Source organism: Teleopsis dalmanni, chromosome 1, assembly GCF_002237135.1.
Source record: "Teleopsis dalmanni isolate 2A chromosome 1, ASM223713v2, whole genome shotgun sequence".
Taxonomy (NCBI): domain Eukaryota; kingdom Metazoa; phylum Arthropoda; class Insecta; order Diptera; family Diopsidae; genus Teleopsis; species Teleopsis dalmanni.
Window position 1 is genome coordinate 193022576 of NC_051846.1, and position 24617 is coordinate 193047192.

General features: G+C 28.3%; 1 protein-coding gene and 2 non-coding genes across 3 annotated transcripts in view; all 3 read left to right on the plus strand.

Annotated features, from left to right (window-relative positions):
- LOC119670980 (rho guanine nucleotide exchange factor 10-like) overlaps positions 1-24617 on the plus strand; it is a 391460-nt gene that overhangs the window by 195485 nt on the left and 171358 nt on the right. The window lies entirely within an intron of this gene.
- LOC119673565 lies at positions 10468-10607 on the plus strand. Its single transcript, XR_005252083.1, has one exon. It is a non-coding gene; the product is annotated as a U4 spliceosomal RNA (small nuclear RNA).
- Positions 10903-11041, plus strand: LOC119673571. Its single transcript, XR_005252089.1, has one exon. It is a non-coding gene; the product is annotated as a U4 spliceosomal RNA (small nuclear RNA).

The following is a 24617-nucleotide window of genomic DNA, read 5'->3' on the forward strand; positions in this document are numbered from 1 at the left end:
TCAAATTGCTTACGAAATAAAAAACCGAGCCAAAATACGGCTCAGTTTTCTAAGTGTTCTTAAGACACTCTATCTGGATTGAAGTATTGTTGCAATCAACTCAGATATCGCTGTGACTTGGAACCCAACGTATGCAAATGTTAGATTTCTTCAACTTTTTATTAACAGCGAAGAGACCTTCTAAACTTAACATTAAAAAGTGTTATAATAATAATAATTTTTTTATTTTCGCGAAGCTGTTGTTATATTTCTCCCATCAAATATACATATTTTATACTTACTTTAATACAATAATAATATTTTTCATTACTTCCACAGATGAAGTTTTAACATTATAGTTATGTAGTGCACACTATAAATCACTCTTGCTGGCTCTTACAATACTCAGATTCACTTTTCTTAATGCAGTGAAATCGAAAGCGATAAATTATTTCGTAATACACAATTTACAAAATTAGATAAAAAATAACCATAGCGATATATTAACGTGTATCATTTGACACCTGTGAGCTTGTTGTGCGTATCTTTCATTAATGTAATTAAATGTCAAACGCTATAAATTTTAATTTGATTTAATGAAAATCTGTCACTTTTATTTGATTGAAAATCAGAGCAAACAGAAAAGCAGATACAAAAAACGCGTGCGCCATAAAGAAATTAACCCGAAATTTAAATTAATTTTGTGTAGAAACACCTGCACGTAAGCAGTAACGTAAGTAACTAATTTGTTATTAAAATACCACAAGAAAAATAACAAAAATAACAACAATAGCAGCAACAACAACAAAGAGCTTTACTTAATACAGCAGTTAAGATTTTACCAAGAAAACCATAAAATTAGCTATGAAAATATTGTGAAGTAACATCAGTAAAAGCAGCACAAACAATTGTAACAAAACAGTAGTAGAGAATAATGTAAGCGACAATATCACCAACATTACAATTACCAACAGCAACAGCAACAGCAATAGTGACAGCGACAGCAACAATATGCTCCATAACAGCAACAATAAAATCAACGACCATTAAAAGCAGCTGCAACAATTCCCGTTCTTGTTGGATTGTTGCTGTTGTTGTTGTCGTTGTTGTTGCTGTTGCTGTTATTGTTGTAAAACGGTTAATGTCAATTTTTTTATTTTATTATGTTGCTAAGCATTTGACGTGTTGTTGATGGGATTGAACAGTTTCTGGGGCGTTCATTTGGTCGTCCTACGTTGGCACTGACAGTTCGCTTCTAACATAAAACATTTGTTTTATTTTATATACACAAAGTGCACAGTTACTGGCAGCCAGTATGACCGCCCCACCACCATAGTCGTCTTGTGGTGGGTATAAAATTGTTTAAAATCCCAGAAGCGTGTTAAAGCTCCTTTTTTATTCAAAGCCTTTAAGCCTTTTTGTTGCGTTTGTGTGGCAACTTTACAGGTAAATTTAGAGCGAAATTATGTACATAATTGAAATGCTGAAGTTTTGGGTTAGGGGCTTACTTAGTTTTTGTTGTAAAACCCAGCGTTGAGGTGATCTGAGACTAGGGGCCTGAGTTGGTTTGAGGTTTTGTGACGAGTTCCCTTTACTTCATCCAGCGCAGTTAGGTTAAATATAATAAGCAAAATACTTGCAAGATTAAATTAGGTTACTTATGTATTTAGCATCTCACTCAGTTTAGCTACAGAACTAAATACATTTATACATTATTTTACTTAAAATAAATTTACCAATTTATTCTCTCATCTAATTTAAAATTAAATTTGTTTTTGTTGTGTGTGCAGTTATAAATTAATTCTATGAAAAGTTTTAATAAATTATTATTGAGTTCATATTTCTGAATGAATTGCACTGCACGCTTTCTATGTGGGTGTTTAGTAATGTTACAAAATTCCTTTAATTAAATTTTTACCAATATGAAGTTAATAAATTTTAATTAATTTTATTTCATTATTGAATTTTTAATTTATTGTATTTTATCTTTTTTTTTTTTTAATAATATGACTTTGCTCCAAACTTCTAGACTGGAAGTAATAAATTTTTAATTGCAAGATTAAAATGCACACTTAAGTTTCTTTTAATATCTTTTCATTGATTAAAAAACATTTTGTACTAAAAGTTTTCATGATAAATTTATAATCTCTATAACCCCAAACTTATTTATTCAAAAAATTATATAAATAGAATTTAACCCATGCCATTGTTTGTTATACACAGTTTTACAGTAAAAATTACTATAATAATAATAAGAACAATAACATATATAATATATTAGAGAAGAAGACCGCACCTATCGGCTAAGATTTAATGGCGAATGTCAAAAAGAGCTAGGAGAACTAACAATAAGCAAGAGAGTAAAACTAAAGGAATTACAATGGGCTGGACATATTCAAAGGCAGAGCCTTAGATAACCTAACAAAAAAAATATTTCAATATGCACCAGAAGGAAGAAGGAAAAAAAGGCGTTCGATTTACACTGGATAGATAATGTAGATCAAACAGCGCAACAGCTTGGAAGAAGAAACAGAGAAACGTGGAGAAATTTTTAAAGGGAGGTCAAGATTCTACTAGGATCGTATTCATCAACTAAAAAAAATATTTTTGTAATGAGAAATATGTGTCCAAAACTTAGAGTTGATAATGTGTGTGAACAATCACGCTCTCAATATAAACTCTAATGTATGTTTATTAAGCTGTAAACAGAATAAAACAGTGTATGTGACTGTACTCTATGAAAATGTTAAATGGGCAATTAAAAACTCCCTGTGTAAAGGTTACTAACACTTGTAGTAATGCATATCCTCTCAACTTAAAGTAACCCATATAAGTAAAAAGTAATACTTCTCCATTAACTCTAAATTTTTACTTGTTCATTAAATTATTTTATTTTTTTTTTTCAAAACAAATAAACTTAGATACATTTTTGTATCTCAAAACACTCAGAAAAATATACTCTAACTATATACTAGTTAAATTGCCTTGATCATTTTGTTAAAGAAATTTTATCTCATGTGGGGTAATGAAGATATGTAAACCAACGTATGGTATGGTTGAACCAACATGATGCATCGAGTAAGAATATTTGATCCTGTTTAAATCTATTTAAATCGAAATCTATTGAATGTAATATTATATTATTTTCAAACAAAATGACGACTTGATATGTTGGAGTTTTCTTTTTAAGTTTTATTATTTAGTCTATGTCTATGTTTGTTTGAATGAATATAATGATTAATAAAGTATTTATTTGAGATACATTTTCATTCTGATTGTTTAAAAAATTTTAAAAGTAACTGCTTCTTCTTTTTAAACTATCTATTAGTCACATATTTTTGTCCTCTTTTGAAGAAAGTTATATTTCACTTTCTTTGGGTTAGTTTTATTATATTTTTTGTATAAAAATAATGAACTGTGACAGCTGTTCCAACTTTCGGCGAATATTTCTTCTCAAAGAAACCGTTTAAAGTTATTTATAATTTCCACCAAATTATTCTGCACTTGGCCAAATTTCTCATGGAAACTTATTTTCTACAAAAGTGCATCTGTACCTTGGAAAAAACTTTTAATGTAAATTGTTAAGGTAAAAAAATGAAACATTATAAAATTCCACCAAAAATATGTAACGTACATTGCCTATAATTATATCAAATTTATGAAACTATAACATGCCACGGAAATTTTCGGTTGAAATTCTTGGAATCCAAAGTTAAAATTGACAAAATAAAATGAATTTTTTGTTTTGAGCTCAAAAATGATGAGTTTATACGTGAACTGAATATAAACGAGTTCTTCAGCTCCAACCATGAGTGGCGGTAACTGCACTGGCGGATTTTGTCGTCAGGTGTGGCAATTTTAATTTTCTCCAAACATAGCAGAAAAAAAAAACAACAATTTTTTATGTAATGTAAAGATATCGAAATATAAAAAATTCTCTACTTCTTGTGGTTTTTCACTTTTAGCTATTAAATCCAAGTATAGGAAGTAAATAGACTTATTGCATTTTCGTAGTTAAGCCTAAGCCTTCTTCATAAAACCACATACTCGCATGTATGGTATGTCCTGTAATGCCCACAGCATGCATTGGCCGTCATTCTTGGTTATCTTTTTTGAACATAAAATCAATTTTATTTTCTAAAATCTTTTTCAATTTCAACTTGCAACATTTAAATTGTTTTATTTTTTGGAAAATGTTATGGTCATGGTTGAATTCAACTGCCCATATTGTGATCGAAACCTTTGGCTATACATGCAATAAAAATCAACTAAAACTATCTGCTTGCGCTTTGCTATGGGCTTCTTCAATGCAATGGCCTGGCCTGGCCTGGCTTGGCCTGCTTCGGTCTGATCTGGTCTGGTCTGGCTAGCCTGTGCCATGCTTGTGCCACATGACGTATGTAGGCAAGCCACAACACAACCAGCTTCCAAATCAATCACAAAATTTATGCCTGCACAAAGCAAAAAACTTTTTTAGTTAATTTCGTATTCGTTCTAAAATTCTTATACACCCATTTTTTGTTGTTGTTTTCGGTTGTTCTACTGTTGTTATTGTTGTTGTTATTGTTGCGACTGCAGCATTGCATAAAGCCACTGTGATAAAGTTCATTAACTTTGAAATGCGCATTTAAAGTCATACATTTAACAAACAACTTGCAACCCTATGGCATTTTGATTGCACGGAAACGGAGACCTTTAATTTTAGATTTTCTGGTAAATTTTGTATTTAAAAAAATATTTTTAAAATGTAAAAAAAAAAAGAGAAATAAAAATAAACAAACTCATATCTTAGAGAAATAACATACAAAAGCTGCGGTTTTTTTTTTATTTTTTTATATGCATAAACATAAACTTACAAACATACGTACTAGCGCATACATGCGTTCACACATTTGTTCTATGCTTAGTGCCTGCCTGCCTGCCTGCTTTCCTGCTATATTGAAGTCCACAAGGCCCCCTTAAAGCCATTAGTTCTCCATACATAATGAAAATTCACTTCTGCTTAATTCCATGCAGCTGTAAGCGTAATTGTATAAATAATGACTCATGTGAGCAGCTACAATTTACGATAACTCCACTCCAGTCAACGATTTAAAATGGATCTCTGGTGTGTGCCGGCTTGTTATTGTTTGCAATTCGATATGTTTTCATATGGTTTGTGCTATAATTTCTTATAGGTTTTAAGGGATTTTTTTATTAGGCAGAAATAATTTGTAAATTAACTTTTATCATTAATGCGTTTTGTTATACCAGCCGAATAATTTTAAAAGAACCATCCTCAAGAAATGTTTTTAAAATTTTATTACAAGATGTTTTAATCAAACAGAACTTCAGAACTTCAGAAACTAAACATGTTATAAAAATCTTCATTATTTCCTTAAGCATTTATAGTACTAAAAAATTATTGATAAAGTAAGTGATCAGAAACAGTTGTTCATTGTTGAAGTTTGTTGGGTTTAATTTTACTAAAATGATTCTTTAGCTTTAGAAAGGTTTTAAAAAATATTTCAAGATTTCCAAATAGCACTAACCCTAGATATCTGGCGGTATCCAAAACAGCTTGTTTAAAACCTGTATCTTTCAGTTCAAAATTTTTTCTGCGTTATCTCCTTTCTATTCGAAATAGAATTTCTACATAGAAATAATTTTCTACGTAAGATAAGGGTCTCACATAACAGTCCCTTTTTGATTCTGGGTGATATTTATAAATATCCGTATTTTTTGTCACCAAATAGTGTTAGAACCCGCAAATGGTATTAAAACCCGATTATTTCAAATGAAAACGTTTGAAAGGTGGCATTTCAGATTAAATGTTTACTGCATTTTGTTGTGTCACATATGTGAAAAGTTATATTAATTTAAAAATTAATGAAATATATGAAGAATACGCTATGTGATGCTTTATTACAGTAAAAAAAATGTAAAATTGCTGCCAAAAAAAAGATGCTAAATTATTATGACGTTTGCTTTGAGAATGATCTGAGTAAACACCGCATTCAGGAGTGATTCTCTCGATTCCGCTCTGGAAATTTGGATATTAAAAATGTGTCTCGCTCTGGTCAGCCAGAAATTCAAAAATATCAATGAAAAACCAAAAGCACTAAACATTAAACGCATGACAATTTGAAATCATTTGAGAAGAACAGGCGCCGCAAATATGCTATATGTTTGAGTACCACATGATACAATTACCAACAGTGAAACGCTGCTGTAACGTAACGAAATCTTCATAAACTAAATCATTAAGGACAATAGAAAATGGATTAAAGACGAAAATATCTAACGCAAACAATCCTCTACGAACAATGCAAAACCCTGTGGATTGGTGACAAACAAGATTATAATGATTGAAATAAAAGTGTGATTGGAAGGAAAATGCCTATTAAGAGTTGCTCAAGCCTAGGTCAATGATTAATTCGGCTCTCTACTGTTCATAACTGAACTGTTTAAATAAAATTATCAAAAAAAAAGCCGCAAAAAAGAAGTTGTGATTCATCAAGACAATACCAGGCCACACACATCTTTAATGACTTGGAACAAATTAACGAAACTGGGTTAGGAAGTTTTGATGCATCCTCCATACAACAGATATCATTGCATCATCTGACTACCTTTGATGAGATAGTTTCAATCTCAATCTCATCTTTCAATCTCAAAAACAGCAAAATACTCTTTGTTGTTAAAAATTCGCCGTCCGAAAAGCCATAGCAAATCACTTGATCAAATTTTTTGGTGATGAAACATAGAAGTTCTATAGAACTTAGAATAAAGTTTGTATTCTAAGTTTTGTTTGCCAAACATGGAAGAGGTCATATATAATAATGACCTATAATTTTTCAAATATGTACCAAAAAATTACTGATTCTAACCAATATACAATAAATGTATATTCAATTATAAGCTGCTTCACAAAAATGATTGATTTATAAGCTGACATCTCAAAAATGATTTCTAAGTACAATCCGCAAGGTTTTGCTCGGGTTGATCTAGAGTAATATGGGTACAATCGCTGAAAACCCAATATAGTACCATTAACTGAAAAATGTTACTTTGTGCAGAATAGTAACCGAGGATACAGACTTTTTGTTTGCAAATTATTGGCAGATGGGTTTTTTTAATAGTTCTTTTATTGTGTATCTTATGTGTATTTGTATATAAATTAGAACTACTACCAATAATAAAGATTTTTTGGTTACTAAATATGATGCAACTATTTCGTGATATAAGCATAGTTTCATACTATTTAGCAAAACAATATTTGATTAAAATTTATGTAATTAAATTAATTTTAATCACATAAATTAAAATTTATGTGATTAAATCTTTTAAATACATATATAAAAATATATGCTATAATGTGATCAATTAAAAACGGTTTACATAATTTTGCTTTCAGTTACTGATCAATTGAATAATTTTAAAATAATTTTTGAAGCGTTTAAACGCATATTGATAAAAAAAACTATTTAATTTTACTTAATTGCAATTTTACTGTTACTTAATTAAACTGTTTTAAACACCTGAAAAGACTTCCTATTCAATTCATATTTATTAAATATTCCAAACTCTACATGAATCCAATATGGTGCATCTAAAAACCTTTCTACATAATAAAATTATTTTATTGCATTTCTTCTTTCATTAAAGTTAAAAAATTATGTGATTTAACACAAGCAAATATACATACATACATTCATATATATGTAACACAATTACTGCATTTCTAATAAATATAACAATCGCTTCAAATGCACTTCATTAAGGTTTTTATTTATGCCAGATACTTTTATTGTTAAACACATTTTAATATAGTAATTTTTTTTTTTTTGTAATGTTAGTTAACATTTCCTTATAATCCTTAATGCAGAGCGGTTTTCTTTAATACTTTTGATTGTTTCCTCCTCTTAATCATAATTTCTTTAATAATATTTAATTCGCTCTCCAACTCCTCTGCACAAATGTTAATAATATTAATAAAAAAAACAACACGCAAATGTGCGCAAACGCAGCAACAATTCAAGTGCGGGTGTACAAGTGTGTTTGGTTCGGGACTGAGAGACCGACCTTCTGTCATTTATGGGTACTTAACATGCGCACCGCATCCCAGAAAACCACAGAAAAATTATGAATAAAAAGAAAATTAAAATTAAAATAAAAATAAAAAGGAAATCAGAAAACGTTACTCATTTGACATTTCAAACTGTTTACATAATAACAGGAAGTCAATGTTTGTATTTTTATTATTATTTTTTTTTTTTTTTGGTTTTCTGCTGCATGTTAACATATTGTTTATTATTAAACAAACTGAATATTAATAATATTGCCTGATGTATTTAATAAATTTATTAGCTTTAAGGGCCTTCCTAAAAATTATTAACATTTGAAATACGTACAAGGGAATACTGAACATATGAGATCCAAAGTTGAATTGCCAAATAATTACAATTTAGCCTTAAGACATAAATCGAAGGTTATTTTTATTTGATTATTATTATTTTTCTTTTAATTTAAATAAAATTAAATAAAAATCAATAATCAAACAATTTATAAAAACTCTTTTGGTGAAAATAGAAATTAGTTTTAACACGAATCATATACCGGTTCTGTCATTTCAGCTCAAAATATAAAAAAGTTGCCTTTCAATATCTTAATTTTTATCTTTAGATCTATAACATTTTTATGTAGGAAGTCACACAAGAAATCATTATCCCAAAAGTTTAAGTAACATATCTATTAGTATGTGTTTATAATATAGACACTACTACTAATAACACTAATATAACATGTCTACATATATTAGTAGTAATGATATGCGATATGTTGAAAATCGAGTCTTTATATTAGATACTCCTAATCTTGCAACCAAAAAAGAAATAACTTATTAATCTTAGTATTATGAAAAATAGAGAAGAAGTTTTAAAGTACAATTCAATATGTCATGATATAAGATATAATAAATCTTATATTTTTTAAGATATAATATATCTTATACTATCTAAGATATAATATATCTTATGTTATTTAATATATATTATTATATCTTTCTTGCAACCAAGAAAGAAATAACTTAACAATTTTAGCATTTTTGAAAACAATGAAGAAGTTTTAAAGAACAAATCAATATATCCTTATACTGCATATAATATGTCAACACATGTTTTGAGAATCCGCCCAAAGTTATAAGTTCTTTTATACCACAAGTCATACAAAAATAATTAGTAATAATATTCTTAAAGTCAGTGATGAACTTATGAATGACAAATCAATATACTTTACATACAATCTATAGAACTAACTAACTGTTGTCAAATCTCATACCAAATTACAATTTAACTCAAACATTTTTATTTTGCAGTAGTAAAATTTTATTAGTCAAACAGAAAACGCTTTTACATACCAAAAAATATATGTTTGCCCTTAACATTATTTTTATTCTTTATTATACTCCTGAATTACCACTAATAACAGAGACAAATATACTAGCATATTACTATATTTTCATATTATAAATATAAACCCATCGCTTAACAGAAGCAAACTTTTTTTATCAGACTACAAAAGGATTATAATTCTCAATTGGTTTAAAGGTACTGAACTTTTTAAAGCATTATTTCAAGGTGCATGTGCTTTAGTTTAATGTATTTTGTATTTAAAATTGTAAAGTCCTGAACATATGCGATACGTTTTTTCAATTTAATAATGCTGTTTATAGTAAATTTCATGTATTATAAGAAGACAGTTTATTTAAGTAAATTATAAATATATATTGGTTTGAAATAAAATTGATTGTATAAATTAAATTGTTTTCCAACTAATTTTAAACCATTTATTTATTTGAATTTCAGGTCTAAAAAGATTGGTACAATAAGATATTCATATCGTAGTATTTATTTTCAATCCAAAATTCTCCACAGTTAGCAAAATAAGACTATTTGAAATTTGTTTTTTTTTTGTTTTCTATAATTACTATAGGACAAAGGTTTTTGAAGTCATAAATAAAGTCCGAAATCAGAAAGGATAAGAATATTCATAAAAAATTTTTAGAGATTGCAAGAATCAAGTGTTGAACTCATCCCCAGCAAAATTAAAGATCAAAATCAACGTTTATTAGCCAACCCACCCAAAACCGCACTGGGCTTGCTTGTTCGAAGTTGGAGTATGCTATGAAAATTCATTCATAAATTCACTTCCTGTGTTATATTTTATCTGCACATAATCCAACTCAAAATAAGTTGTTTCTTAGATAGACAATTTTAATTTTGCATTTATAGTATATTTTATATTACCTAATTATTAAATTGAAATCTAACATCCATTTTGACGAAAGAAATTTCATTTTTAATATATATAAACTTATATTTTCAATAGAGAACAATATTTCATAAATTTATAAGAAGGAAAAAAATTTTAACACCAGAAAGAATTTTAATTCTCATTAACTAAAACTTAGTTTTGCATTATATGCCACTAAAAACCTCTGCTCTAATCAGCTTTGCGCAGAGGCGATATCGTGACCAGTGAAGTTCTACTGAGGTGCGATTATTGCTGGTTGAAAACTTTAACCAATACTCCGCTGTATTGGACGTGTTCCACGTCCCCTGCAGCAATTTTTGGACACCCGTAAGGGTTAAATTTTATACATTCACAATATTGGAAGCATTAGAATTTGATAAACATTATAGTTAATAATTTTATAGGTTAGAATTACTATAATATTATAAATAAAATGATTCTTAGCGTCCATCTTGACGAAAGAAATTTCATTCTTTCATATATATATTAAATATAAAATTATGGTTTGAATAGAGAACAATTCTTCATATATTTATTAAGACATAAGTTTTAGTACCAAAAAGCGTTGTAATTCTCATTAACTAAAACTTGTTTCTGAGTTATATACAGCTGCAAAACTGTCCTTAAATTAGCTTTGCGCGGTGGCGATATCGTGACCAATGAAGTTCTACTGAGGTGCGATTATTGCTGGTTGAAAACTCAAACCAATACTCCGCTGCATTGGACGTATTTCACGTCCCCTACAGCAATTTTGGAAACCCGTGAGGGTTGAAATTTATACATTCACAATATTTGTAGCGATATAGTTTAATAAACAGTGTAGATTAAATTTGAATAGAGTCGTATTTTGGACAATAGTAAATTACAGCAATAAAGTTTTATTATTTAATAATTAATAGAATTTTTGGCTGTTTGGAGTATTGCTAAATAGTGGTCTCCCAATTATTTCTTATTTTAAATTATTCATTAATAATTTTTTTTAAAACCTCAGGGACCAATGGGTGGATTCGTGCCCTGCCAAATTTGAAGTTCGGAGTCAGTTATCATAAACCGTATTTGACTTATATGTTGAATCTTGCAGTTGTGTTAACTTGCTATGAAAGTTCATTAAGAAATTCACTTGCTGTTATATATTAGAACGAAATCATAAACCAATTATAGAATAAACGAATGAATTCATTTTAGTTATTTGTAATTATTAAATTTCAACAGTATTCTTTTAACTAAATTAATTATAATATTAAGATTTAAAAATCTTAATATCTATCATAAAAATATAAAAATGGAATCTATCCCTGGACCTACCAGAATAAATCTTTTACAATTATTATAATCAATATTTTTATAAGTTTTTTGAATAGTGTTATAGAAGTAATTCTTATTAACTATTATTTTCATTACTAACTATTTTTCTTTTTATTTTCAGGTGAGTTTTACAAAATTCAATAAATAATTTATGCTATATGTAAGTAAAAAGCGAAAAAATGTTTAAAGTTTAAAACAATTGCATCCAAATTTAGCAGATAACTATTAGCATTTTAAAAAACTGCATCAGTTGCACTTTATGACGACATTAAGAACAAATTTAAGAACGTATAAATTCTTTTTAAAACCTTTCTTTCGAATTATGACGAAATTAAGAACAAATTTAAGAACGTATAAATTCTTTTTAAAACCTATTCTTACATTACGTACCTAATAAATAATATTTTTAACTTGCGGGCACTGAGCGCCATATATAGACCCTTGAAATAATTCTAAGTGATTAAAATGAATCAAATCAAAAATAAATCTTGAAAAAGAGAAATCGAATGCATTCAATCCAATTCCAATAACTGAAAAAAAACGTGATAATAGACCAAAGTTACCGATGTTGTACTTCATATCTGAGCATAACCAAATAATGAATTTTCTCATAATTAAGATTTAATTAGGCGATAACCTTTACAAAAGAGCCTATGAAATCATAACGAATTTTCTTATTTTTCTTATGAACTTTTCCAGCTAGCTTTGCTTTTAGGAAATTTCCAATAAAAACATTTCTTTTTTTTTTTTTCATAATATTGACGCCTACCGCAGTTGCATCTTCGTTTGCTAAAACTGCCTGCTGCGTTTATTGCTGCTAATGGTGGCTTAATATATGTAATACAAGCGACTTGCAGTCAGGCTAACTAATAACTTTGCTACAATAATAACGGTATAGACTCAGTCAGAGGTGAGCTATCAGTTCAAAACACAGATAACTGCAACAAATTATGGAAAAAAAAAATTAAATAAAATTCATGAAAAAAAATTCAATCGAAGAAAAAAAAAACGATTATAAAATGCAATGCTGCAGTTGAGTAGAAACATTTTTTTTTTTCAGTTACAGCTGCATTTGTTGCAACAACAGTTGCAGTTGCTACCTTAATCATTATTATGGCTATTGTTGTTGGATTGGCTTTATACAGCTGAGAGTACTTTCACTTGGTACACCATGCGTTTGCGCATCTCATATTGTTGCACGGTATTGTTGCATGCAACTTGCGCTATTGTCAGCCAACTGCTGTTGCTGCTGCTGCAGTGGAACATAACTTACATTAGAAATATTTTTTTACATATACATCACTTCTATATACACATATTTATATGTATATTTATTTTATACAATAACTTTTTATCCGAGTAGCGCACATGCGCAGCATAATTTAATCATTGTAAACGTACTGAGTTTTTGTAAAGATACTTTTGTCGTGTGCAACGGTCGGTGCGTGCAATTGTGGATTCGCATCACATTTACCATTTTACGTGTCTAGGATTACTTTATTTCACTTTTTTTTTTCTCTAATGCACAATATCTTCTGCTCGTTGTTTATTTAAACAATTTTGTTAGTTTGTTGGTTTGTTGCTGTTTTGGTCATAAAATTGTTGCAAAATTTTCAAAGATCCGAAGCCGACATTTTTTATTTGACTTATTTGAAGATTTTATATCAAAAAGTAACTGTGGGAATTTAAATTTCTAATTATATAAAAAAGAAAACTGACTCATATATTTTAGGTATGCAATGAGTGTATACACTATTTAATTATATACAGTTGGAAATTTAAACTAATTTATTGTAGTTTATTTATACAAGATAATCTACAAGATATGTCAAGTGAGTAAATTTTATTATAAATTCTTAGTATCACTAACTTATACATATAGTAAAAGTAGATAATTTGTAGTAGATTATAATTTGGTTTTCTTGAAGTTTTCTTAGACATTTATAACTCAGAAAACCTTTTTAAATTATAGCTACAAATCGGAATATTTTCCATTCCAATGCAATTATGTTAATAGCAACAAGTATATATCGCTTCTGGCTCCGGTAAATATATCTGCCTTTTTCGATTTACTGGCTATATAAAAAGTATTCAAATGGAAAAAATAGTTCTTTGTCATGATTCAAATCATTTCATTTAAAAAAAAGAAAAATATTTAAAAAATTTATTAATTAAATAAGTTATTGAACTTATTAACTATATTATCTATTATGTTTATAAATAAAAGCCTTCCTTAGAAGTTTTAACTTTTATGGTTCTTAAGGTTTTAACTACTGAAGAGAAATGTGTATGAAATGCTAAGAAAATTTATAATGACAAAATATTTGTTTTAGTTTCGCCTGACTTTTGTCACGACAATACGAATTTTCGTTTGCGATTCAGTTTTAATTCAAAGCTCTGCTTCAAACAATCTCCTTAATGATAAAATCGGTTTTATGATAATCTGTATCTTTTTTTACCAATCATGTACATGTAAGCAACACCCAATGCAACAAAATCGGAGTTTTGTCATATGCACAAGGCTTGAGTGTCCTTATATGCATCAAGCCTCGAGTGTCCTTATGTGAATTAAAACTGGAGTGTGCTCATATACATCAAGGCTCGAGTGTCCTCACATGCATCAAGCGTCGAGCTCTTAATTTTGATATAGAGAAGTGTTACTTTAATATTGCTGGACATTATTTCTCGTATTATGTTATATTGAACTTAAGCTGGTTCTCTTCCCATCTTTAAACTTAACAACAGTAGCCCATTGTTTATAGTGGTCTATCTTCAACGAATATAACCATCACACTGTCATCTGACATTACAGTTAAATACGTTGATACTGATAGATATCTTCACTATATTTCTCCACTTGTCACCTTATTGAACTATATGAAAACAAAAGAAAAGAAAACGTTTTAGAATTTTTATGCAATCTTTTTGAACTCAGTCATTATTGTTAAAATTTCCACTAAGTACATAATAAATAGCATGTTAATTAAATTATATAAACATAACCTTTTTAAGATTCTTCTGAAAACTTTAATATATATATAAAATGTAATACATATTTTATTATTAAATTTATTTATATTTTATGTAATATATTATGATATAAATAATTTTTTAATATATTTTTGAATTAATATTATTTAAAATTAAGACGTTCAGAGAAATGTAATAAAATAAAAATGAAAAATACTTTTTCCCTTAAAAAACTCTTATTTTTCTTTCTAACATTAAACATGAATACAAAAACTTTTAAATATTTCTTCGTAATTGCTTAAATTCTTATTGTTAGTCTCATTAATTTTTCCTATTATTTTATACCACTCAAGTAATGTATACATTTGAATTGAGTTGAGGGTTGGTTAAGTTGAGTAGTGTGCGAAAACAAAAGCCAGTAATGTGAACGCAAATGCTATGAATAGAATTTTCAACAAAAACTATGTTGTCTTGTGTACTATAAGAGTTCGTTCGCATGCATAAAATATTTTAAATAAATAGTGCGATATAATAAACTATTCCTTGTAAATGAATTGTTGAAAATACAGCTTTTCCAGTGAAATTACCAATTTATAATGTAACTATTTATGAAGGATATATCAACAAAGAAGCAAGTTTACTACGTAATGAATATATTTTTATTCTGTTCGTAAATTATTTTAATTTTAATGTATAATGCTGATATGGGTACATTAAAAAACAAACAAATTTAGTTAGTAGTTAGTAGATTCTCAACGTGTGTTTTAAATACTTTAGTATTTATATATAAATAATTTGGTAGATAAATCAAAAAAATATCAAGTTCACTGTAAAATTATAAGCTTTAAAAAATGTAATTTAGTTACTCATATGATGTTGATAGTTTTTGATTTTGTTTATTATATGTTAAGTACTTTTGTTTTCTGCTTAATTGTTATATTTTTACTGTTGCTACTTCTTTAGAAGTGCTGTAGTTGTCATTGTTTTTCTTATTGTACATATATGGGTTGCATCTGTGCGCAAGTATGAATGCAAGTATGGTTTAAATATATATATTAAGTTAATTGACTATTTTTTATTTATTTTCATATATATTAAATTAAACCAAAGTAGTAATGAACAACTATATGCAGTTTTTATTATCGAATTTTATACGCTATACATTGAATAATTTTGATTTTAATTGAACTTTTGCCAAATTCAAATTTATGGTTTAAACTTTAAACATTTTGAAATACTTGAACTAATTTCTTTAGAATATCAATTATGAGATATTTTTAAATTTATAGTAAAACTGTTGACAATAAGTTTGATAAAAAACTCTGCTTTCAGTTTGGAGTCTGCGATGTGTAACCATTATACAATATATTCAACTACTAACTATATCTCTCTTTACCATTATTGTGCATATTAAAGTATCTTTTAATCATAATTTTATATCGATTGTTTTCTTAGTTAATCGTAATTTTTCTTACCCATAATCCATATTGTCATGTTAAAATTTATTAAACTATTTTGCATAATTGTATCCCACTGTGCAGTGCCAAGTAATCAAAACGTACAAAATCTTATTTCTTACCTCAAATCCAAGCAACCCACTCACACACTTTTGCTAATTGTTTACACCGCAAAGATAGCCATCAGCCGTGTGCTGCCAAATATAGCAAAAACTGCATGACGGAGAGTAAAGTCGTAGAGTCGCAAAGCCGTAAAGTCAGCCAACTCTTGAAAATTGTCTTATAAAAATTGTTTTGTTTATCTTTTAAAGAAATAAAAAGAAAACATTCGTATATGTGAATTTAAATTTTTTTTTTCCTTTGTTTTCCTCTACTTAAGCCAGGCCAAGCCAAGTGCATGCAAATATCTGAAAAACTGCCATAAAATGTGGCACAAAGCACAATGCTGCATTTTAAGCTGCATTTTAGCTGCACGACATTGCGCACACGCGCTGCCTTTATTGCCAATTAAACTTGCTCCTTACATGCAGTTTTATTTGCATTTTTATGCAGAAAACAACAACAAATCTCAACACAAAGCCACACGAAAAACAACAGAACTGCAAAAATGATTCGCAAACATTAAATATGCACTTTTTATTATTATTTTAATTTGTTTATATGGTTTTTATGCTTTCGCAGATGCAGATACTGATACAGATATATACTGATACTTGTAGATAATATAAATGATATGCTACGCAATTCAAATTTGTCACATGAGAAGTTGTAAACAAGTTAGTTAACTTGGCTATTAGGAAATGCAATTCAAGCTACAATTCGGTTAAGTTACGATGAAAAAGAACAATGCAAAAATGTATGCATGTGTGTATGAACAAACTGTAATGTAAGTAAATACTTCATAATTCTTGAGAGTTGTAAACTTTCTTACCAAGTTATTGTTGGCTCCACTTATCTTTCTTTTTTTATGAAATAAACGTACTTTCTTAATTGTGAGTAATTGCGAAATGATTTATGTAAATACATTTTATAATGATTGCAGTTTTTGCAGATATGTATATATTATCTTTAGTTTTATTAAGATGATATAATACATTGCAAGTTCTTGTGTAGAATAGTTATATGATAATTCTTAAAAGTTTCTACGTTTAATGAAAAATTACGAATTGGTTGTCTCTTAGTGACCTACAAACTCATAATCAAATATATATATCTGATAAGATAGATCAATGACCGAATCAAGATACAACATGCTCACTCACAACTAAAAGGAACATGAGTTCTAGTTGTTCTACATACTTGTCGTGAAGACTCAACAGTACAATGTCAACATACATATCTAGATAATGCGCTGATAAATGCCCCCATTGGAAATTATATATGTCGGTAACTTTTTCTTGTTGAGGAGGGAAGCCCATCTAAACCTCTACTACACTTTATATCACAGCACAATTCCACATTGAATAAAGCTTAACTGCTAACACTTTTCTTACATAAATTTAAGTGTTAACCACAGTCATCACAATATTCTGCTTTAGAGCGACCAAAGTTGTCGAACCGGGATTCCTTAGTGCCAGAATTCGTGTGTAACATCTGAAACCCCACTTGCAAGCAATTATACTACAAGATAGTATAGAATGGTATCCAATGGACTTTATTTCACTATCCGCATGTACAACTGAAACCCAACTCGCAATAAGTTTTATTCCAAGATAGTATAGGGTGGTGCCCAAAGGAGTTTATTCCTCTTTTACTAAATAAATATGAAAATGATAAGTTTAAGTAATATCTCATGCGTTACCAGCATTTCTTTAACAAACTGTTACGATTTGTGTACATTGCCGAGAATTTGAATTTAATTTTAATTGTTTAATATATCCGAAATCTATAAATCTCTTCAATCTCTTCAACACATGCTATAAAATCTCTTCAACACATGTCAGAAGCAGTAAACAACTCATATCTGAGTTGAGCAGTACGAAGAAAGTAACATTCGAATTGATACTCTAACATAGGTTTCGAACTTACTCGGTATAGGTACTAAAATATAAGCTGTTCAAGAAATACTGAGCCGACTTCAAAGACTAAAACCAGCCCAAACAGCGGATTCATGTCAACAATTTAAATGATAAGTTTCATTGTCAAAAAGTATTTGTAGTCAAATTAGGAAAATAAGGAAAACTACTGGTTCCTTAACTGGTCACGTTAATGATAACCATCATCTAAAAATATGGGATTAAAGTACAATTACACGTACAGATTCTGTGAAATACAAAGTGAAACATCGGTCCAGCTTATCTGCCTTTTTCTTATAATTGTGAGAAAGCATATCAAGTGTCTTTACTCGACTTTCATGGAATCGAATAAAGTCTAAAATCTAGAGCCCGGAAACATTATTCGTTTTGTTAATTTTTTTAATTAGCTCATAAGTTTCTCTCTCTAACAATCTCTAACAATTGACCTTCTAATAAAAAAAATAAGTTTTATAAGTTTTAAAACTAATTTCATTAACAATAGTTTTTAGAATTTTATCAATTAATAGTCTTTAAAAGAATGAATTCTTTTATTCTATAGCCTAAAACATAATACACATGCGTCGCTGTATTGGTGGTAGAACCGTCAATGTAGGAAACGCTCCTTTTACGTTCACTGTCTCTTTCGTGTCCTTATTTTGTCTGCTTCTATATTTATATACTTTTCTTATTTCTTGACGGTACTTTTATTCTTCTTCTTTTTGTTTATTCTAATAATCTTTGCTCTTTCTTGCCCGTATTTCTTTTAGATTTCATAATATCTTTTTCCTTGTATTGCAAAATGAGGAAGTGTTTTATTTACCTTAAAATATTTAAGTCAATTATTAAATAATGATTTTAAGTTTATTAAAAATAATTTATTTTATTTTTAAATTTAATTACTATAATTTTTATGGCTTTTATAGGAAAACAATACATTCATAATGCAGTTAAAAATAATTTATCTATAATATTGAAAACGTTAAAACGTCATATGCAAGTTAGAACTTTAAAAGTTATTAATAATTCGTAAATTCGTATTGTTGAAGCTTCAAACATGGATAAACAAAGTCATTTAAATTTATTTAAAATTCAAAACTGTAGATAATTTCAATTCAATCCGCAATACAAATATGCATATTAAGTGCAAATGATGTAAGCAAATCCCATTAATTATTTTGTTCAAAATACCGCCTTCAGATCTAGTAATTGATGACATTTCAAATGTCAAAACAATGAAAACGTATTCAAATCGTATTTGTGTAGCTGGATTTAATGTGATTTCAGTTCAATATTAACGATTTAAATATTTATTTATATTTTTGTAATTTAACATAAACAATTATATGGTAAGAGCAGTTTAAAGCAGTTATAATGGCTATGAAACGCAAACATTTTTACTTAAACAAAATTCTATTGACAAAGTTAAAAATTTATTAATATCTTAATGTATTGAAAAGTGTTTAGACAAGTTGTTTTAATTGTTTAAAATAATGGATTTTTAATTTAAATATTTATTGCTTAATTGTTTGATTGTTTGGAGCTTGTTGCTTTAATAAGGATTTTAATATATTCATTTCATAACACTAATTTATAGTTATTTTTCTATTATTTCAACACAGCTAACATGCTTCTTATTGAGTTTTCTTTTTTCTAACTCGAAGTCATTATACTAGCGACAAGCATTTCATTAGATACTTAAATTTACATATGATTTTTGACATAGAAACATCTTTAAGTTAATAACGCCACTTGTTGAGCTCAACCTACACAAAAGCTAAAGAAAAACACAAGAAAAACATAAGTATAGGCTCTACCAGACCTTTAATGCCCTTCATACATAGAAGCTACACCACAAATTTTTTATTACGCACTTATTACATATCAAATATATTTTTATATTTGGCTTCTAACATAAGATCCAACGCACATACATTTATAGAACACAGTTACATTTGCAAAAATATAGATTTATGATCGAAAACTCTTTTTTATGGAACCACTTTATATAGCCAGGACACTACAATCTTTTATCAACTATTGTCTGAGAAAAACACTTCCAGTGTATTCACTCCGAAAATTGACGTGAAGCTCATTCAAATAGAAATTAAGGATAGAAAGTTTTCCTTTCTTTCTTTTCACTCCGAAAAGAAAGGAATAACTTTTCAAAAATGTTACTACAATCGAATCCAAAAAGCTTTAGAATACAATCAAATCCCAACAATATGTGGAAAAACAAAGTATTGACTATGTCAATGGAATGATAATGGCAGAAACTCATAACACTCTCTGGCGATAGAGAAAAATGAAAGGAAATTGTTTTGGTCCTTAACTCCATATAAGCATATTATATAGATATATATAATATACTCTATACAAACTTTATTATTTTTATATTTATTATAATTATTATTACTTTGGATTTAAAATCACGAGAATGGTGCTTAATAATTCATATCAGTCAACACAGCTATTAAAAACACTATAAGGTAAAAATTGGGAATTTAATTCTGCCCTATGCTCTGCATATCAGTAATTATCATTATTATTTATTTATAGTCATAATTCGAAGAAAAATAATTTCAATTCATAATTTATAAGTCAACCAATAATATCTATCTTTATTTGCCAGCATTTAAAATAGTTACCCTGTTAAATTTTATTTGATCAGCTAGAGAACTAACGGACTTAGTTAATATCTTCCACGGTAAAATTTTTAATTTTGATATTAAAATATTATCGAGAAGTTATTTATGCAGAAGAGGGTAAAAACAAGACATAAGGGTCTTCAAAATAAAATTGTCTGCTTATTTCAACTATTTTTTTTTCTATTACTTCTAGAAAAGGGATCAATGTGTATCCCTTTCTTCAAACGCTCCTTATATAAGTTAGATAAGTTGACGTAATATCTTTTGTGAAGGCTAGTACAACGAACTTGAAAAACTTGGTTCAATATCAGCAGTCGAACAAACAGTCAAAATGAAATCGATTCGTATTGCCCTACTGATCCAGAAAAATCGATTTTATTATGTACGTCGTTTCTCACGCAGCGTTACAAACTATCTGTCATATTTAATAAACCATTTCATTTACATCATATGTGTGAAGGGTATTATTATTCTTAAATCAATAATAAAAACTAATATTAAATAGGTTACTAGAAGATAAGTTAATCAGCTAATCAACGGTCTATTATTTCTTTTAAACCTTGGTAATACTCGCAACATGTAAAGTGGGTGAAAATTTATTAGTTCAAATGAAATTAATTTAAATTCAATATACAATTTTTCATATATAATTAATTATTTTTTTTGTTTTTTTTTTTTTTGTCAAAAATAGGTTAAATTTATTTAGGTTTTATTTAAACTAGAAAATATGTTTAAGTAAAAAAAATGTAAAGAATTTCTAGTGTTTGTATAATTATGAATATTTTATGTCTAGCTTGTGTGTATGTTTGTGTGTGTAACTGTGTGGCAAGATACTTGCATGTCTCTTAAATTTTTTTTTTTTGGTTTTGTTTGAATAAATAAATTAAAATTTAAAGAATTTCTCTATAGAAATAGATAAAGCCCAATTTAATTTGAATTATGCCCTATGGACAGACAAAGAAATGAAGCAACGTGACGTAGGCCAATGCACTTTCAGTTTTATTGTTTTAAGAAAATATTTCACTGATTACAATTAAGATACTCACACTCACTCATGTGTGGAAACTTTCACTTTAAGTGAATTAGAATTCTATATGAAAAAATAACTAAGAAGAAAATGTGTCTTACAGTTCGTGTCACATATATTCGAATGAAATATTGAAATGTAAATTGTTATTGAATATATTCTGACTATCCAAGATCTTATCAAAACGACATTAATTTTAGTGCTCTTCGATTCAGTTAAAGAAATGCATTTTTCGTGCATAGAAAGTATGCAACATAATATTAAATCTATTTAAAGAGAATGAAAAATTTTATATAAAATTTATTAAAATTTATTTTATTAAATGATATGAAAATATTTTCCTCCATCGCTTGTTTGTTTTTATTTGTTTCAAAATAAATCTTCAATTTCAATGCAATTGCAAGAGACTTGCAACACAAACAGTGCCTACACCAAGGTTACAAGTCACTTTTAAAGTACTTAAGTGCAACCCAAAATGCTGGCTGGCTGCAAGTCAGTTCACCTCAAAGTGCATTGTTTGACAAGTGTTGTCGACACTTGACACAGGTATACAAGTTGCAAGATAAACAGGTAACAGTAACGCCAACAGCTACATAAAATAGTAATTGCAACGACATTAGCACAACGCCAACAAAATGGTTGGGTGGCGTACATTGACATTGAAGTTAAGTCTTTACAAATTGCTTCATTTTTGTAAATATTTTTATGTCCTAAGGTCAGGCGGTCTGAGTGTTCGACGATGAAAGGCGCAAAAAAGGGTCAAGTGCTTTATTACAAAAAATATCTTACCTTACCATTGGTATTGTGGCGAACAATGCACACAAATTGTTAAGCTAATAATTTTAACATCTTTCAACTTCAAGATTGTGTAATTTATATTAATTTTTTATGCATTTTTTCATAAAAATTTTATGAAGTTGAGTGCATAAATTGTGAAGCATTCTTAAGTTTTATTAAAATTTGCAACATCATCATTTCGCAAATATTTACAAGAATTACGAAAGTTTTCCTGCAGTCGACAGTTGAGGTTCATTAATCATTAAAAGGCGGCATTAAATCAAAACGTATTTAAATGAATAAATAAATAATGTAGTAAGTTTAGCAGAGTTTTCTCAATTTTAAAAGGAAGGAAACTGATGAGAAAAAATTTAAAGATTAAGTTTTACTTAAATACTAATAAATAAAGGTATTTTGTGCATTATAATTCAATAGAATTCAAGTTCTTTTTATAACACTGAAGATCTATGAATTTTTATACGATTATGTAGTAAGCTTCAATACAAGCTCAAAGGTAGCATATGGAGTAATTGTCAATCAGAAATACATGGATATGAAGTTGTAATTCTGATTTATAGACAAAGAGCAGTTAAGAAATATACAACAGAAATCAATAGACTAAATTAACTCGCTGACATCACTTTCACCTGAGTACCCGGTAATAAGTATCCTGAAATTGAAATGGATAAGAAATTTGTCCAGCTAGTTTCTATAAACAGCTTTCCAATGACACCGATTTACTTTTCACCCCTCTTTCGCTATGCTGGACACCATTATGGTATAACTCTACCACCAATTTCTTCAGTTTGTTAATGACATGTAAAAATCACTCACAATATGTATAATATCTCAGTAGATCTAAACTATGTACAAAACGGCTCGACTAATTGCAGTTGCTTTAGGTCATTATAATACACAATCATTAAAATATGCTTTAAACACATACACTAGTTACTGATCATACTAGATTGACCTGATCATTTTGTTAAATTTATTTTAGCTCAAATGGTAAAGAAGATATGAAAAGCAACATTTCAAACAGAGTTTAGGTAAAATCTGATTATATCGATCAAATTATTTTTCTGAGTGTAGGAACCTATTAAAACAGTGTAGTACTTTAAACACTTTTTGCAGAAATTTTGGAAACTTATACAAATTTAGACAAGAAATTTATCAGTCCATTGTTTCAACTAAAATGGAACCAGCTCAGCACAATGGTATCGATGCTGACACTTTACTGTGTTGTTGTGAAACATTGAATAAAACTTGGTATTCACCATAATGACTTTTGTTATGACTGTAAGTCCGCAGAAATGAAGAAAACTGTATCTTTGAACATTTAAAAATTTGATATCTTTTGGTATCACTTTTTTCACCAACCAGACAGTGCCGTCCTCCTTCAAAATTTGGAACACAAATTTGAATATTTATTGACTTATCAGGTTGGTGCGCTTTTATTTAAATTGGGTCATCGTACCTCTTCACTTCGATTTAATTTATATCCCGACTGATTTGGAATTTTATCTGTGCTACTGATCCTTTTGGGTTGGTTTAAAAGCAACATTTTATTCCATGGTTGCATAAAGGATCATTATTTGCTTTAATGGACTTTTTTCAACTTTATCCAAAGTCGAAATATCGATTAAATAAAAATTATTTTAAAATAATTCTTTATTTTTTTTTTAATTTTTATTTAAATTTATTAGTTAAATAATACAAAAAAAGAACAATTAGTCTCTGAAAACACTATTTAAATTCAAGAGGAAAGCTCTAGTCTTATATATAACATAATGAGTCTAGTCTTCTGCAAGAATAATGAGAGAGATAACAAAACTGTTAATAATCGCTTGGTACAAGAAACAGAAGGATATCTGCTGACCAACGACTGCAACCAACTAACGAACCACACAAATCCTATATCCTTAAGAAAGATAATTTTCTTTCTTCGTGATCTGATTAATAGTTAATTAACGTTGTTGTACTTTTATCAATTTTGTAATGCCACTAAACTACCTTGGTTTCTTCTAATAAATTTAAATGGAAATAAAAAGCAATACGTTACTCATTTATGTTAGAGAAATATAAATCAATTAACTATTGTCTCAGTTTTGACTCTTTATATTATATTAAGCACACTAGGTTTTAATGA